Below are 14,421 nucleotides of genomic sequence, written 5' to 3'. Positions count from 1 at the left end.
ACATTTTAACGTACACATACTAGTTAGTTATTTTATTTAATGTAAACATTGTACACGACAGCTATATCGTTACTGGAATTGCAAAAGCATAAAAATTATTCAGATTTTTGGACAAAATTCCAAATAATGTAGATTTTTTAGCTATTCTAAATTGCATAATGAAGCTTCATCAAACCTGGATAAAAAATGGCAACGAAATTTCCGGAAAATGGTTTCATGAAAACCGAAAAATCACATATTTTACTGTAAAATTCGCTCACTTTTCTTCAAAATCATAGGCAGAAATCGTCTTCAGTTTTCTGTGGTTCATTGACAGGCTACACATATTGTACATTCGCATAAAAAAATCAAGTCAATTCGTTGGTTAGTTTTTGAGTTATCGGGTTCACCAATTTGAAGAACGCGGTTTCAAGAAAAACGTTATTAAAGGTTGCCCATAACAAATTGCATCACGGAAAAAACACTGTAGAAAATGACCCATTAGGTATTTTCTCTTGAAAATTTGGGTAAAAGTAGTTTAGAGTGCATTGTTTACACTGATTTTTTTTTCGCTGTAAGTTTTTCGAAAATTGTTGCCGATAGATTGAAATCAGTGTGTGTTATAGCAAATAAGAGCGAGGAATGCATAGCTGTTTAAAACAAAATAAGTTCAGCGTGGGGAGTGGGCGTAGCGTATTGGTAAATCGATTGCCTTGTACGCAGCGCACCTGGGTTCGGGTCCCGACCCCGCACATAGGGTTAGAAATTTTTCCTAAGAGATTTTTCTAACCCGAAGAGGCGAATGACCTTAAGGTTAAAACCTCTATAATTGAAATAAAAAAAAAAAAAAAAAAGTTCAGCGTGGCCAACAAGATCGCGGGAGACTATTCTAGAGGTTCAATACTAACAATTAAGCGAATAAAAAAGAAGTCTATCTTTTTTGTGCACTACACCAGACGCCTCCCTTAATGTAGTACTCTACGTTTTCCACTTAAACTATCATAACACACGAACAAAACGAACCATGGTTTCCAAATTTCTAGAAACATAATTGATTAACCTTTAAAAAAATTAAAAAATTTGGTTGAATACAAAAAAGTTACCCTAAAAAATAGGGAGAACGTATAAATGTAGGACGCACTGTACCAACAAAGCATAAAGTCGTCCAAATATCGCAGAGGTAGTTCGAATTCCAGAAACTGATCTCGACGATGGACGTCATCCACACAGTCATCGTGCGCCAGCTGGGTTGCGATCGCCGTTGCACAGAATGTAGGTTCCGGACTATTTGTGCAAGATTCTGATAAGTTAGCAGAACCGAGTACTGCTCTACGAGACGAACATGAGAGAGAGGGAGATTAGGGTAATTATCTACAACGGAGTGTTAACATTGGAACTGCCCAGAGGAGTCGAGATCGTTAGCTTTGCAGATGACGTTGATAGCGGAGACATTAGGCAAAGCTGGATGGCTGATGTCAAGCTACAGCTGGCTCACCACAAGACGGAGCTGGTAAGGAACCGAAAAAAAATCAAGCGTGTCGTGAACAGCGTCGACGGACACTCAATTACATCGATGCGTGCACTGCAGCACCTGAATGTTATGATCGACCGTTCGATTTGAGATGGACGGTTTTCAATTTGTTTTGTACCCGCACCAGACCCGAACCCGAGAGCTTGAAAATTGAAAAACCCGAACCCGGCCCGAGCCCAAACATTTTTAAATTGAAAAACCCGAACCCGACCCGAGCCCGAACATTTTCAAATTGAAAAACCCGAACCCGACCCGATCCCGAGAATGAAATTTTTCTAAAAGCCAGCACGACCCAAACCAGAAAATTTATAATTTGATAAACCCGATCTGAACCAGACTTGTTGAACGCCGAATTTGTAATGTTTTGAGAAACTTATAAATTGTCGATGACTTAACTGAAAAGTAGGATATACCAGCGGCTAACGCATTGGGAAACAAAAGGCGTAATGATGACAGATTCAAACAACATTGCCCGTCGTACTTAACCAAAGTTTCTAACTCTTTTAGTGAAATCTATTCCTGCAGGAATAGTTTTGTATAATTTACTACATGTATGTATCGTATGTATTAAATTAAGTTATATCAAATGGCAATTCGTATTCGACAGTTTACACGACGTAACCCGCTATACTAATTGGTTCGATCAAATTTGTGTCGAAGGGTGTCAATCAAGATTTTCTGACGTGTTCTTGGTGTCACATCATTAGCTAGTACGGTATTCGACGTCTCCAATGGAGTTCTCGGAACAACTCCAAAAGTCTACAAGTCCGCTATTGGTTTGAACAGAACACACAATATTTTTACGATCAATTCCTTTAGATCGTTGAAATTCATGTATTTTCAAGAAGGAAACCGGATCATGCAACGGTTCAGCCCGGTGACAATCTAACAGAAAGTGCTTGTTTCATGTATGTACCACTGATGTGATAGTGGCGCTAGTATACCATTACCATATTAGTGCAATCGTTGCTCATAATCTTAAGGAATTGATCGTAAAAATATTATGTGTTCAGTTCAAGCTATTAGCAGATTTTGTATTGTCTTTTTCAAATGTTACTTAATTCGATGCCATCTAAGTACCATCAAATTTGTGAATTCAATACATGGGAATTGTCAAATTGCTCCCGGGCTGCACCACCATTTAAGTCAATGGATCGCAACTATGCTAAGAATATACAAATCATGCTGTATTTAAATTTAATTATCATTTTAATTCATGATTCTGCCAACAATATACATAATAATCTTAATATATTGTAATTGTAAGTATCAAAGTAAGTATCAAAACGTACTGCTATTCAGCGCACTCGTGACACTTTTGAAAACTTTTCGAATGCTTGCGACTGCCAAAAAGACCAATCAGGACCAGATCAATAGATAGTTTTGTATTGTCTCTACTTCCCATAGATTTCCACTCGCTTGAACCAATATTTTCCTACCAATTTTCTTTGACTTGGTTTATTGACGATTAACATGAAAAATAAATCCCAAAGGGATTATAGATGCGAAACACTTATTGTTGAATGCTCTCTCGTGACTGCTCGATCAAAAAATAAGATAATTCGGACTTTTTGCGAATCTGAAGAGAAGAAATTTTTTAAATGAATAAAAAATACAATATTTGCCTATGGGGACGGGCATAGCTTAGTTGGTAAATCGCTTGCCTTGTACGCAGCTCACCTGGGTTCGAATCCCAACCCCGCACATAGGGTTAGAGATTTTTCTTAGGAGATTTTTCTAACCCGATCAGGCGAATGACCTTAAGGTTAAAACCTCTATAATCGAAATAAAATAAAAAAAAAATTGACTATCAGAAATAATGACAAATTCTAGCGATTCAGAGGTGGTAAAATTTAATACGGTTATATGTGACAATAATTCACGAAGTAAAGTTAGGTACTACAAAAAGAGACTGGGTGTTGTGTATAGACGTAAACAGCGTCAAGAAATGGTTGGGTATGATCTGTTCAAAACCCGAACCCGACCCGAATCAGAAAATTCCAAATTCGAAAAACCCGAACCCAAAAGTTTAAAATTTCAAAAACCCGGACCCGACCCGAACCCGACGGGTTTCGGATCGGGTTCGGGTTCTGTACTGGGCTGATGCACTGAACTTAAAGCGGAACCGGAAGAAGTTGACAAGCACGTTTCGCCTAATGCTTGTTCGTGTCGCGAGCGTGTACAAAATGATACCGTCAGAGGCGATATGCGCCATTGCCGGGATGATTCCCATCTGCATCGGTTTGCACATGCTTTGCCTGGAGTGTGTGAACGTGCAAGAGACACAGGGAGACGTGGTCTTCGAATGCCCTAGGTTCGACAAAGTTGGGAGTTTTGCTGACGATATCGTTGAAGAGATGTACCACGATGAGCAAACCTTCGATGCGATGAAGGGACCAACAAAACAGCGCCGCTGACAAAAAAGCCACCGTGGGACAATAAACCGGATTCGGTAAAAACTTCGCCTCTGTGGAGCTCTCCGCCGAAGTAGACTAGATTTCCAGCAGAGAATTAGTTGAGTAGTACGCCACGCAACACCAGGTTCGAGTCATCGGGGTGCCAGCGAACCGCAAGCCTGGTTCAACCAGAATCGCCGGACCGACCTCGACACCCTATAGGCTATATCCACCGCCGGGGAATAGCGTAGATCACATCGAACAGCCAGCAGCGGGTCGATAGGGCGCCAGTGAACTGGAAGCTACGCTCCACCCGGAATCGCTGGACAGACCTCGGCGCCTACTGTTTGGCCCGTTCAAAAAGCTAGGTCCACCGTCGGCGACTACATAGAGTAGATCGGGATGGCTCACGAAACAAGCGTTGGTATCGGGATAAATTAACCGCTGAGGAATTCACTGCAGGATAGTTGGCTCACGGAACAGATATCCTTACCAAGAGGAATTCCACCGCCGGGGACTCTCAGTCGGAGTATTCACCGCCGGATACTATCCAAGTAGATCTCGACAAAGCCGGAACTAAATTGCTCAGAAAAGGGGGTATCGGTGTCGGGAGAAATTTCTCCGTCAGGGAACTCTCGGTAGGTGTAGGATGAGTTCACAGCAGGGGACTATCCGAGTAGATCATGATAAGGCAGAGATCATGACTCACGGAATCAGGAGCTAAATGGCTCATGAAATCAGTAGCTAATGGGCTCACTGAGACGACAGCTAAATGAAATCAGTAGCTAATGGGCTCACTGAGACGAGAGCTAAACGGCAAAGTAATAGATAGGGACGCAAAGCAAGAGAAGAGTCGAAAGTTACAGGGCTCAAAGGTCGTGCCATTACCTGGATCAAGCGAGGCTCCGAGATAGCTGAGGAAAACTTGTGAGTAAAAGAAAGATGTGCGACGAAAGCTCAGCGAGCCGCCCTCCCCACGAAGTAATACCAGTAATACCTTGGTATTGTTTCATGGGGAAGAAGGGCGAAATAAGAGGAAGGTGTGTTTTTAGTGGTTAGGCACGAAAGTGAGTCGTAAGTCCCACACAGCCCCAGTACACCACGGACCAGACTTTTGAAGTTCATTAAACCACACTTAAAAACGCACACACCGAATTGGCCTCGTCACTTGGCTGCTTGGCTCGGTTTTGGGAGAAATATCTCGCTGAGAAATTCTCCATCGAAAAAAAAACTAGATATATCGTCGGAGACTAGACAGAGTAGCTCGCGAAAAAGCGGCTCCTACGAAGCGAGCCTGTGCTGGTTTTACTAATATCCTATCAAAGACTAAATATTTTAGTAAAAATACTCTCAGCCCAACTGGAGTGCCAACCGCCACATCAGGATCGAAGTCAGTAACATCCTGATTAAGGTTAACTGGTCATGGCGAACATCAACGGACAGGACACGGATCACGAATTGGACGGCGACTTTCGGCTGACAAGCGTGCTGTTCAACTCCCCGAGTAAGGTAGAATGACACCGATTTGAAATGGCGAGTACGTTAACAACATGGCTGCATCCGTCCCGTTAAAATCTTCGCAGGGTACGTTCAAAATTCGTCGTGGTGGTACTAGGTTCGGATGGATTTCCCAAGATTTTATGCCGATCCGGATCGGAACACTACCTCCATGAATGATAGTGTCAACCCTAGCATGGTCTCCCTACTTGCATAGATCAGCATGATATCACAAGAAAGCGACTACGTACAACGAGTGGAGATAGCGGCCCGCAGTTGGGATCCAATATATATTCAGGAAGAGAAAGAAATTCACATGAAGTAGGCGCGGCGAATCCCTTCGCCAAAAGATATTTAACGAGGTCACCAGTGCAACAGCACCACGACCAGAAGAAACAGCAGCCACAGTTTCAACAACAGAAGCCGCAGCCGCAATCGCAGCTTCAGGAGAAGCGCCAAAATCAGGAGGGCAGCTCCTGATTGAAAGTACCATGCTTGCCGAGTGTAATAGCAGCTAAAAAGCTGGGGGACGAACTGCACAACTACTCTGCAAAATGAGTAATGTGCACAAGGACATCAAGGTACTGGTTCAGAAGATACAAGAAAACCGCGGTTTGGCCGTCAAGGAATTGAGAACCCTGGAGCAAAAAGCGGAGTTAACCGAGAAGGAGTCGTCGATGCCCAAGAAATCCTTGGAAATAAGGCGAACATTGGTACAATCAAAAGTGAGGGAAATTTACGAGGTGAAAGACAAACCACAGGGAACGGAAACCGTGTTCTTCTCTACGCCGAAGAAACTAAGATCTTCACCAGGTGATATGAGACCAGCGGGTTTCGAGAAACACAAGGAGGATGGTCTGACTGTTTTGAGCGTTTCCTGCATCCATCCCAAGAATATCTCTGACTAAAAGCCTAAACTAGCTCTCGCATTTTAGGTATATTTGTAAAACATAACTGCAAAAACTTATCAAATTGACTTAAAAAAGCGCATAAAATTTGACTATAGTGTAAATTGTTTCTGATTACAACAAATCATCCAATCCTGGAGACAATAATCCACCACTTGAACACGCTCGTTCAAACCTAGATGAATACAAAGATTCGACTCTTTTCAGAGCCAACTGAAAATCCGGCTGATGTATTTGAACTAACCACCCATCACTCGGTATCTGACAATCTGTGTGCGTTATGTTGGTTTGATTTTGAGTATAGTTCATTTCCCAGCCATTTTATTATCATCCCCCAATGTTTCAAAAATTCATACTGTGTCCCAATCCCCACTTGCATTAGTATACGGTTATTAGTACAAGTTGCTATGCTCTAGCGTTGGATTTGTTCAACCCCCTCCGAGCCGTGGTATGGAGGTTTGGAATGAGAGCTTCGTTTTTCATATTGAATAGCGGCAGGGCAACCGCGTTGTCTAAGGCTAAAAGTGCATAATTTTAAAGACAGCAAATAATTCATGAACAACCAGTCTATCCCTGACACTCACCCACACATATACTGACATACGGTTTACGCTATAGTGAGCTAGCTAGCTTTCATAAAAGCATTGACAACGTAAAAGGAATCGCATAAGCCTGTGTCATAGTGGAACAACGTTCAAAACAATCATCGCCACAGTCGCCGTTATTATCGTGCTGAGGACAGTTGTGTAGAGTACAAAAAGAGAAAAATTAATGTTACTGCCTAGTACGAGAGCGAGAGCTGACAAAAAGTGATGCTCGACATACATGGAAATGATATCCGTCGGTTTCCACAGTGGAATTTTCTTACTGTTGCTGCCCTTTTCACCATCATCGGCGGTGTTAGCGACAGTGCAGTGTTGGCAACGTCATTAGTCTGATATGAAGCTTTACCGTTTATAATGGCATTAATTAGCATGCTTTGTAGAAATTATAGCCTGGTTCAACCAATCATTCGCTGTTTATACCATTTGTTCAAAGAACTAGGACTGTAAAGGGTGCGCGGAATAAAATTGCATCACTTTTACATTGCTATAACTTTATTTATATTAGATATTTTCTATTGGAGTTTTGGTTAAAATTAGTTCAATGTGTATTGTTTACTTTGTGTAAGTTTCACTAGCAATTGTTCACCCATTGCGAAAATGGAGTCAGAAGAACATCACTCTCACCATGCCATTAGCAAGAGCTGGTAATGGTCCAATCTACGGTAAGTCGTGCTTTAAAACGGCATAACGCACGTATAACCTTCGATACGAAGGTAAAAAATGGATCTCTGTACAGACTGAAGGATCTCAGCGGGTCGTCTATGCTTTCAAGAGGAATCCAATTGTTCAGTGAGCGATGTGTTGAAAAAACTACATTTAACAAAACTTTTGCGCGACATACAAAAAACATGCAGGACTACACATTTACAATATCCAAAGGGCGATGAACGGCAGAATACAGTAGGGAAATCACGTACGCGGAAGCTCTGCACTCAACTGTTTACGAAATCGCATTGTCTCGTCGTGTATGACGAGACTTGTGTGACAGCAGATTTCCGGCAGCTTCCAGGGCTCCTTTCTTCACTGCTCATCATAAGTTGGAAGTTCCCGAGCAGAAGATATCCAATTTGCCAAAATGTACATGATTTGGCAGGCAAATTCATTCGTTCATTGCGACTCGGTGGAACAGTCAACGAACCAGTAGACCCAGGGGGTAATACAATAGGGGCAGACTAATCTTGCCACGTGTGTGCAAAGAAACACCATTAGTGGCTGCTCAGATACTTTAAATTGCTATTATTTAAGCTGGTCTTATTTAAGCTGGTCAAAATTCCAACAAGGAAGGCACCAGTCAAGTTACAACATTCGGTGGATACCGCGTGTCGTGGTGGATGCAGCCTATCGGCATATGTCTCCGTTGTGAAACACAAAGTGTGGCGAGGATCGGAAACTTTCTCTAGGCAAACAAATCGTACAACAGAAATTGTCGAATCACAAAACAAATCCGAACAAAACCAGTGGAATATCAAGCCAGACTTAAATGATTCATTTCAGAACTAAATCTAGAGAAATTCAACGGCAGGAGTTTCAACGACACGTCGACAAAGGTCGGACAAAACTTAAAAAAATATCGATATTCGGAGATATCATATTCTTTTATTTTTGCAGGTACATTGAAGAATATCCTACCAAATTTGCCGAAGAATTGAATACATTTTGTATTCTTGTTGAAACTTCAAAAATCAAGGCGAAAGATGTTACCAGAACAAATCTCCATACAGGAAAAAGGATTGCATTAGTTTGAATTTACAGAATTCGGAACAATCTAGTATTTACGTTATATTCAATATTTGATCCTTTATGTGGGGAATCAAGTCGTAAAACATATTTAAAAAGTACAATGGAGACACTTTGTAGTTTGTGTCAAATGTGATTAGGAATAGCTTTGACTCAAGGCTTTAGAAATTAGGAATAACTTTGACAAAGGCTTTGAGTGCCAACAGAGAAAATTGTTAGCATAGTTTAATTTGCTCGTAGAAAGTAATTCAATTTTTAGAGATATGATATCGTAACAATGAGTCAAGTGACATGTACTTAAACTTATTAAATGTTTACTAATGGCACTTGACGTAAGTTCTTTCGGATCGTAACGTAGCGACTGAAACAAAAACACGCCCTTTAGTGTTTTTATTTCAATCGCTAGGTTACAATCTGAAAGAAATTACGTCAAGTGCCATAATTTCAGTCGTACATTACACGGGCTATGAAAGACAAACATTGAATTAGCTTTTCAAGTAACCTAGTATAGGTTGTAGGTCTAGTCAAATGCAACACAAAACTACGTTTGACCAATTTTGTATATCCTAAAAATCTTGATTAATAGCAAAAAAAGTTTTCTGGAACCTTCGGCACAAAAAATTAGGTATATTGTTATTCTCATCCTATACCACGTTTTACGCTATAACTTCAAAATATTGATTTACAGCAAAAAATCAACTTTCTCGGAGCTCCGGCTTCAAAAAATTCGCCACGTTATCATTTTTCAGTCAATTTTAGATTTTTAACCGTTCAGGAGTTTCCAGCGGTATGCTATATTATGCTTATTGTAAGAAATGCTGTGCTCTTATGAGACAAGATGAAAATGGCAATTTTTGACGATTTTGTTTATGAAAAATATGCATTTGGATCAAAATTTTTCCAAAGGCACGTCTTAGTTCTAATGCGTTATCGAAATAATATTAAATTCCGCGTCCAACGCTATTACTATTGCTGATCGTAGAAATCGGTCAAAAAATGGTGGAGTTATTTAATTTTTCCAGAATAAGGAATTGCCTCACTGAAAGCCATTCGATGAAAAAAAAATAACAAAACAAATTTTTGTTTTTCTATTTAGTTGATTTCAACACAAAAATTAAAAACGTAACTAAATTTTCCTTTAATTTTGCAAGATTCTAGCTGGGCGTAACGGTTACGCAGGTAGGTTGCTGTCTTAGCCTGGAAAGCTTGTTTTAGCCTGGACGCAACTACCTGTACCAATATACAAATAACAGAAATTCAACTGTCTTCACTGTCGATTTTAACTAGTTTATCTTTTAAAACATTTAAATAAAGGGAAGAATTCAATTGATATTTTTTACATGTATACTACTGAAGGTTGAAAGTATTGCGAAAATTGCAAAAAAAAAATTCTATTTCGGATTTAGTTGATTATATCGTAAAATTTCAATCATAAATAAATTTCGAAATATGCAATATAATTATTTTGCATTTTTTGAGATGCCAAACTAGATGCGGAATAAGAATGAAATTTGTTTGTAGTGCTGGCTAACTAAATAAAAAAGAAATAAAAATTGTGCCTTTCATCCGAAATTGAAATCATCAATCAATTACAAACAATCCTTAAATACCTTTGGCCATTTCGTCTCTTTTAAGGGTGCAGTTCATAAAAAGATAATATTATGAAAAACATAATTCAATATTATATTCACGTACGAATTACTGGCATACGGAGTATTTCAACAATTTAATTGCATACCTTCATCCGTTGGTCAGAGAAACAAAACGTTTGAAGTATCCTATGTTGCATTTTACGATGAAGCAGTTTAATTCAACAATGAGATCAGTTGAGTTTCATTCGTTTGTGTCTTGGTTGAAATGGTAATGTAACGGCATATGCAATTGTGTCCGGACTGAAACAAACGTTACAAGCTTAGAAAAGCGTTTCAAGCTTTACCTCAGGTAGGCTTTTGAAGTTTTGTGCTAAGCTGAAACGTTCGTGTCCACACTGAAACTGACAGCATCAAACCAACAGCGCTGGATTATTGTTTTCAGCAAAAACTTAGTTCGCCCAAATATCAACTAGACGAAACCAAAAAATTAACTAATGTTTTGGTTGAAATTGTGAAAAATCGGTTTTCCGTGCTTACATTACCCTTAAGGCCAGGGGTGTACGTGGAATTGCTGTGCTCTATGTTTTAGATTCAAAACTTTAAGCACCGTAAAAATGAACCGGATGAGTTCGTGATTCCCAGGAATTCAGATTTCATGATATATCATGGTTTTGGAACCATTCGCTGATTTGACCCTGGAGCGGACATTCTGGAGCAGGTTACCGTGTGGTCGTGAGTGGCTGTTCCCAGGATTAAATTGCCATATGGTCGCACAACGATATTCTACCGGGGATCAGATGCCTTCATAAGGTTTATTTTCACAGATGCCAAATTTCTAAATCCAAAATATCCAAAAGTGTCCACATCAGTTCCAAAATGCCATAGTTACGATCTTTTTAGTTGACTGATACCCGGGTACTATTGTCGGCCTGTTGAAGGTGTATTTTTGTTGGACACACAACGGTTAATCATCATTAGTGGGTTGATTTTCACAAAACCAAATGGGAACACGGCTGTACTCTAGAAGGATGGAATAGGTACTATAATTGAAGCAAAAATAGCTAGCAATCAAACCAAATAACGGTCATTTACGCCCCAATAATGAAATAGTCCCCACATCCATCCTTTCGGAACCGTACTACTCTTATCTATGAAAAAAGCTATAATGGAATATTCTTGTTGGTTGCTATCGATTAAAATCTCCAACGCGAGAGACGACATACCACTTAATAACCATTAAGCTCACTTGATTCGGAAATAAATATCGTCAGTTTTTGCAGAATGAAAATGAGGAACGAGTTTGCTTTTGCAACCCGCAAATGTATACCGATCATTCTGTTGGACCAACAGACGATGTCACATCTGGGAGAGCACAATTTGGGAATATTTTATGTAACCTTTGGGAAAACGGCGAAAACAGTTTCACACAGATACAGGCACGTTCTCACTCGTATATAGAAATTTGCGGATAGAGCTGTAATCTGACTTACTTCGCTGGAGCGGTAGGACATGTCGGGTAGATTTCCATCTCATCTAATATTCGGCATGAATCCGCACGAACAAGATCACAAAATTAACAATATCGACACATTTCCACCGGCTCACCTAAACCGAAAGGTAACAACGCCTATCATCACTTTCCACATCTCTTTCCGTATCTACTCACAGCAGCATTTTACTAGGCACCTCCTAATATGCCCTTGTCCTTCTCACACCTTCGCACAGCTTGGGAGGAAAAACACTTGATGCCCGATCGGACCACGACCCCGGTAAGTATAAATGCGTCCAAAACGGCTGAGATCTCAAATGTAACTGATACAGAGCAGAGCGATTGGAAGAAATCCCATCTAGGACTCGTTCTCTTCGTTGAACGGGTGTACCAAGGACATGCGCTTTCCGGTCAAAACAAGCGGGAGCGTTTCACTGATAAATCTAGCTCTCCACAAAGTGTACCGGGCGCCGTTAGCGAACATGTGATTTTAGGCGCACGTGCGAGAGTAAACAACACAACCATGAATGAGGTCCTTGGTTTTGTGGTGGGAACTCGTAATCCTAGTGGATGGTGGTACGGTGGGTTTCCCATACAGAAATTGAATGATTTATGAGATTGTTTATCATATTTGGTTATTTGTGCATGCTAACTTGTTCCAACGAAGATACTTTTCTCAATGTTTACGTTTAATCGATTGATTCTAATTTTCTGATATGGTCAGCGTAGCCCATGTTCCAGATTTATTATCAATTTTCGAGATTTTTCACACCTGGTTAAGCCAGACATTTCGTCAAATTTTGTTGATTTTGCCAGATGTTTTCAGATATTCTGAAATATTAAATTTACTTCAGGATAACATGTCTAATGATCGATTTGTCTCTGAGAACCTCTTCTCGAATTATTCAAATTCGTTGATATGGCAGGAGATAAACTAGGTTCGATTTACAATATCTGCGACGATCCGATATCAAAGACACTTTGTCTTTAAATGTATTACTAAACTGAAACATTTTGTTTTGTAGCATTTTTCCAGGACATACAATTTTATTTGCAGAGCAGAAGATCTTAGTAAATTGTTATTTTTCAATCGAAACAATATAAAAATTCCAGAAGTTAACTAACTGCTTACCGCTTTGTTGTACCAACCTGTTTAATTTATTAGCCTGGCCATTTTCGCAACATCACTTGATCTCGAAGAGCACTGGACTGAAATAGTTTTCCTTTAGCTCAACAAAAACGCCTGTAAAGTTGAAACCGATCCAAGAAAAATTAATGGACCCGAAAATGGATTGAAGTGAACCAAAGGCAATTTTTTCCTTATATAAACTATTTCAAAACCACAAAATTAATACGAAATTGCATATACAAAATTTTGATTGCGACGAGAAATAAATTACAAAATTTGAATTTCGCGCGAGGTCAATCATTCCTAACCAGGGGGTGGCATCCCTATGTCGATGTACAGACGTTGACAGTAGTGAACATATGGTGGGCCCAGCCGCTGAGGCTTCATGCTTTCCATGCTCTTGCATCGGGCTGTTTTAGTTTTAACAAAGGAAAATGTATATTTTTACCATTTTTTTGTTACGAATGCGGCCATTCATATATTCGCGGACCGTCATTCTGATCTTTAGTTTTCGGTGTACGGATCACATTCTGACAGGGAGATAGTTACCCCATATCATTAGAGTTTCCGGTCATGTCGCCATGGAACGTTTTGTCTAGTGGATATGGAAGTTATTTTTAAATTTTATTATTTTTTTAATAATTAACAAGGACCTATATTGTTGGTACCGAGGATAGAAACTTCCGGACGATCCTGATTCATGATAGCGCGAGCGCGGGAGTTTGTAGGTTGACGCTTGAGATCGCGTTGGTAAGTTTATGAGTGCTAAGATTTTCACCTTATCACCGGGGTGTAATCACGTTTGCGAGTTCGTGGGCGTAGGTTGCTTGGAAAATCGCGGGGGGCTCTAACGTTTGTGCGCTAACGTGATTTTATAACATGTGTTCTTGAATGGTCGCGCGAACCGTGAGTCTGATATTAAATTTCCGGTGCGCGGTTAGAATTCTGGCAGAGAGTGGGATCGTTTATATCGATAGGGTTCCCGGTCATGTCGCCATAAGACGTGGTATGAGCGTATTTTCTTAATTGGTCCAGCTGAAGGCATGGACCTAGGATCAAGGATAGACTTCCGGACGTGATCGATTCGTAATCGCGTGCGCGAGGGCATTTTTGTAGGTTCCCGCTTGAGACCGCGTTTGAGAATGTGTGAGTGTTAAGACGTTCATTATAACCATCTTTGCTGACCCAGCTGAAGGCGGGTGTAGAATGGCAGTATAGGACTCGAAAAGAAGAAATAAAGGACAACATATGAGAGACGTAATAGATTAGATAGGTACAGGATATAGCTGAATTCATGATCATCACGTGAAAGACATACATTAGTACTTCAAACTCTACCAATACGTGAATAGCCCACCACCACACATAGCACATCCTTTCTCAATTATCTATTTGTACTGGTTGTTTGTCGGCTATGAGAGGGTAAATAGAGGAAAGGTATAGAACAGAAAAAAGGCTCATATCAGCCCTCCGGGCCTCCTCGATACACCACTATCGAGGCGTATTGTAATGAACATCTTGAAGCGGATTTCTTATATTTTTTGAGGTCGCTAGCCGT

The 14,421-nt window shown here is 40.2% G+C and overlaps 1 protein-coding gene across 1 annotated transcript in view; it reads right to left on the bottom strand.

Moving 5' to 3' along the window:
• The window catches only part of LOC131682747 (gamma-aminobutyric acid type B receptor subunit 1), a 508,949-nt gene extending 496,909 nt beyond the window's left edge, over positions 1-12,040 (bottom strand). Inside the window, exon 1 of the mRNA XM_058964464.1 lies at positions 11,736-12,040. The gene's annotated coding sequence lies outside the window, so the exon portion shown is untranslated. The remainder of the gene's footprint in view (positions 1-11,735) is intronic.
• Positions 12,041-14,421: the final 2,381 nt, after the last annotated feature.

This window comes from Topomyia yanbarensis, chromosome 2 (genome assembly GCF_030247195.1).
Source record: "Topomyia yanbarensis strain Yona2022 chromosome 2, ASM3024719v1, whole genome shotgun sequence".
Taxonomy (NCBI): Eukaryota; Metazoa; Arthropoda; class Insecta; order Diptera; family Culicidae; genus Topomyia; species Topomyia yanbarensis.
The sequence above is the reverse complement of the archived record's forward strand: the minus strand, read 5'-3'. Positions and strand labels throughout refer to the sequence as shown.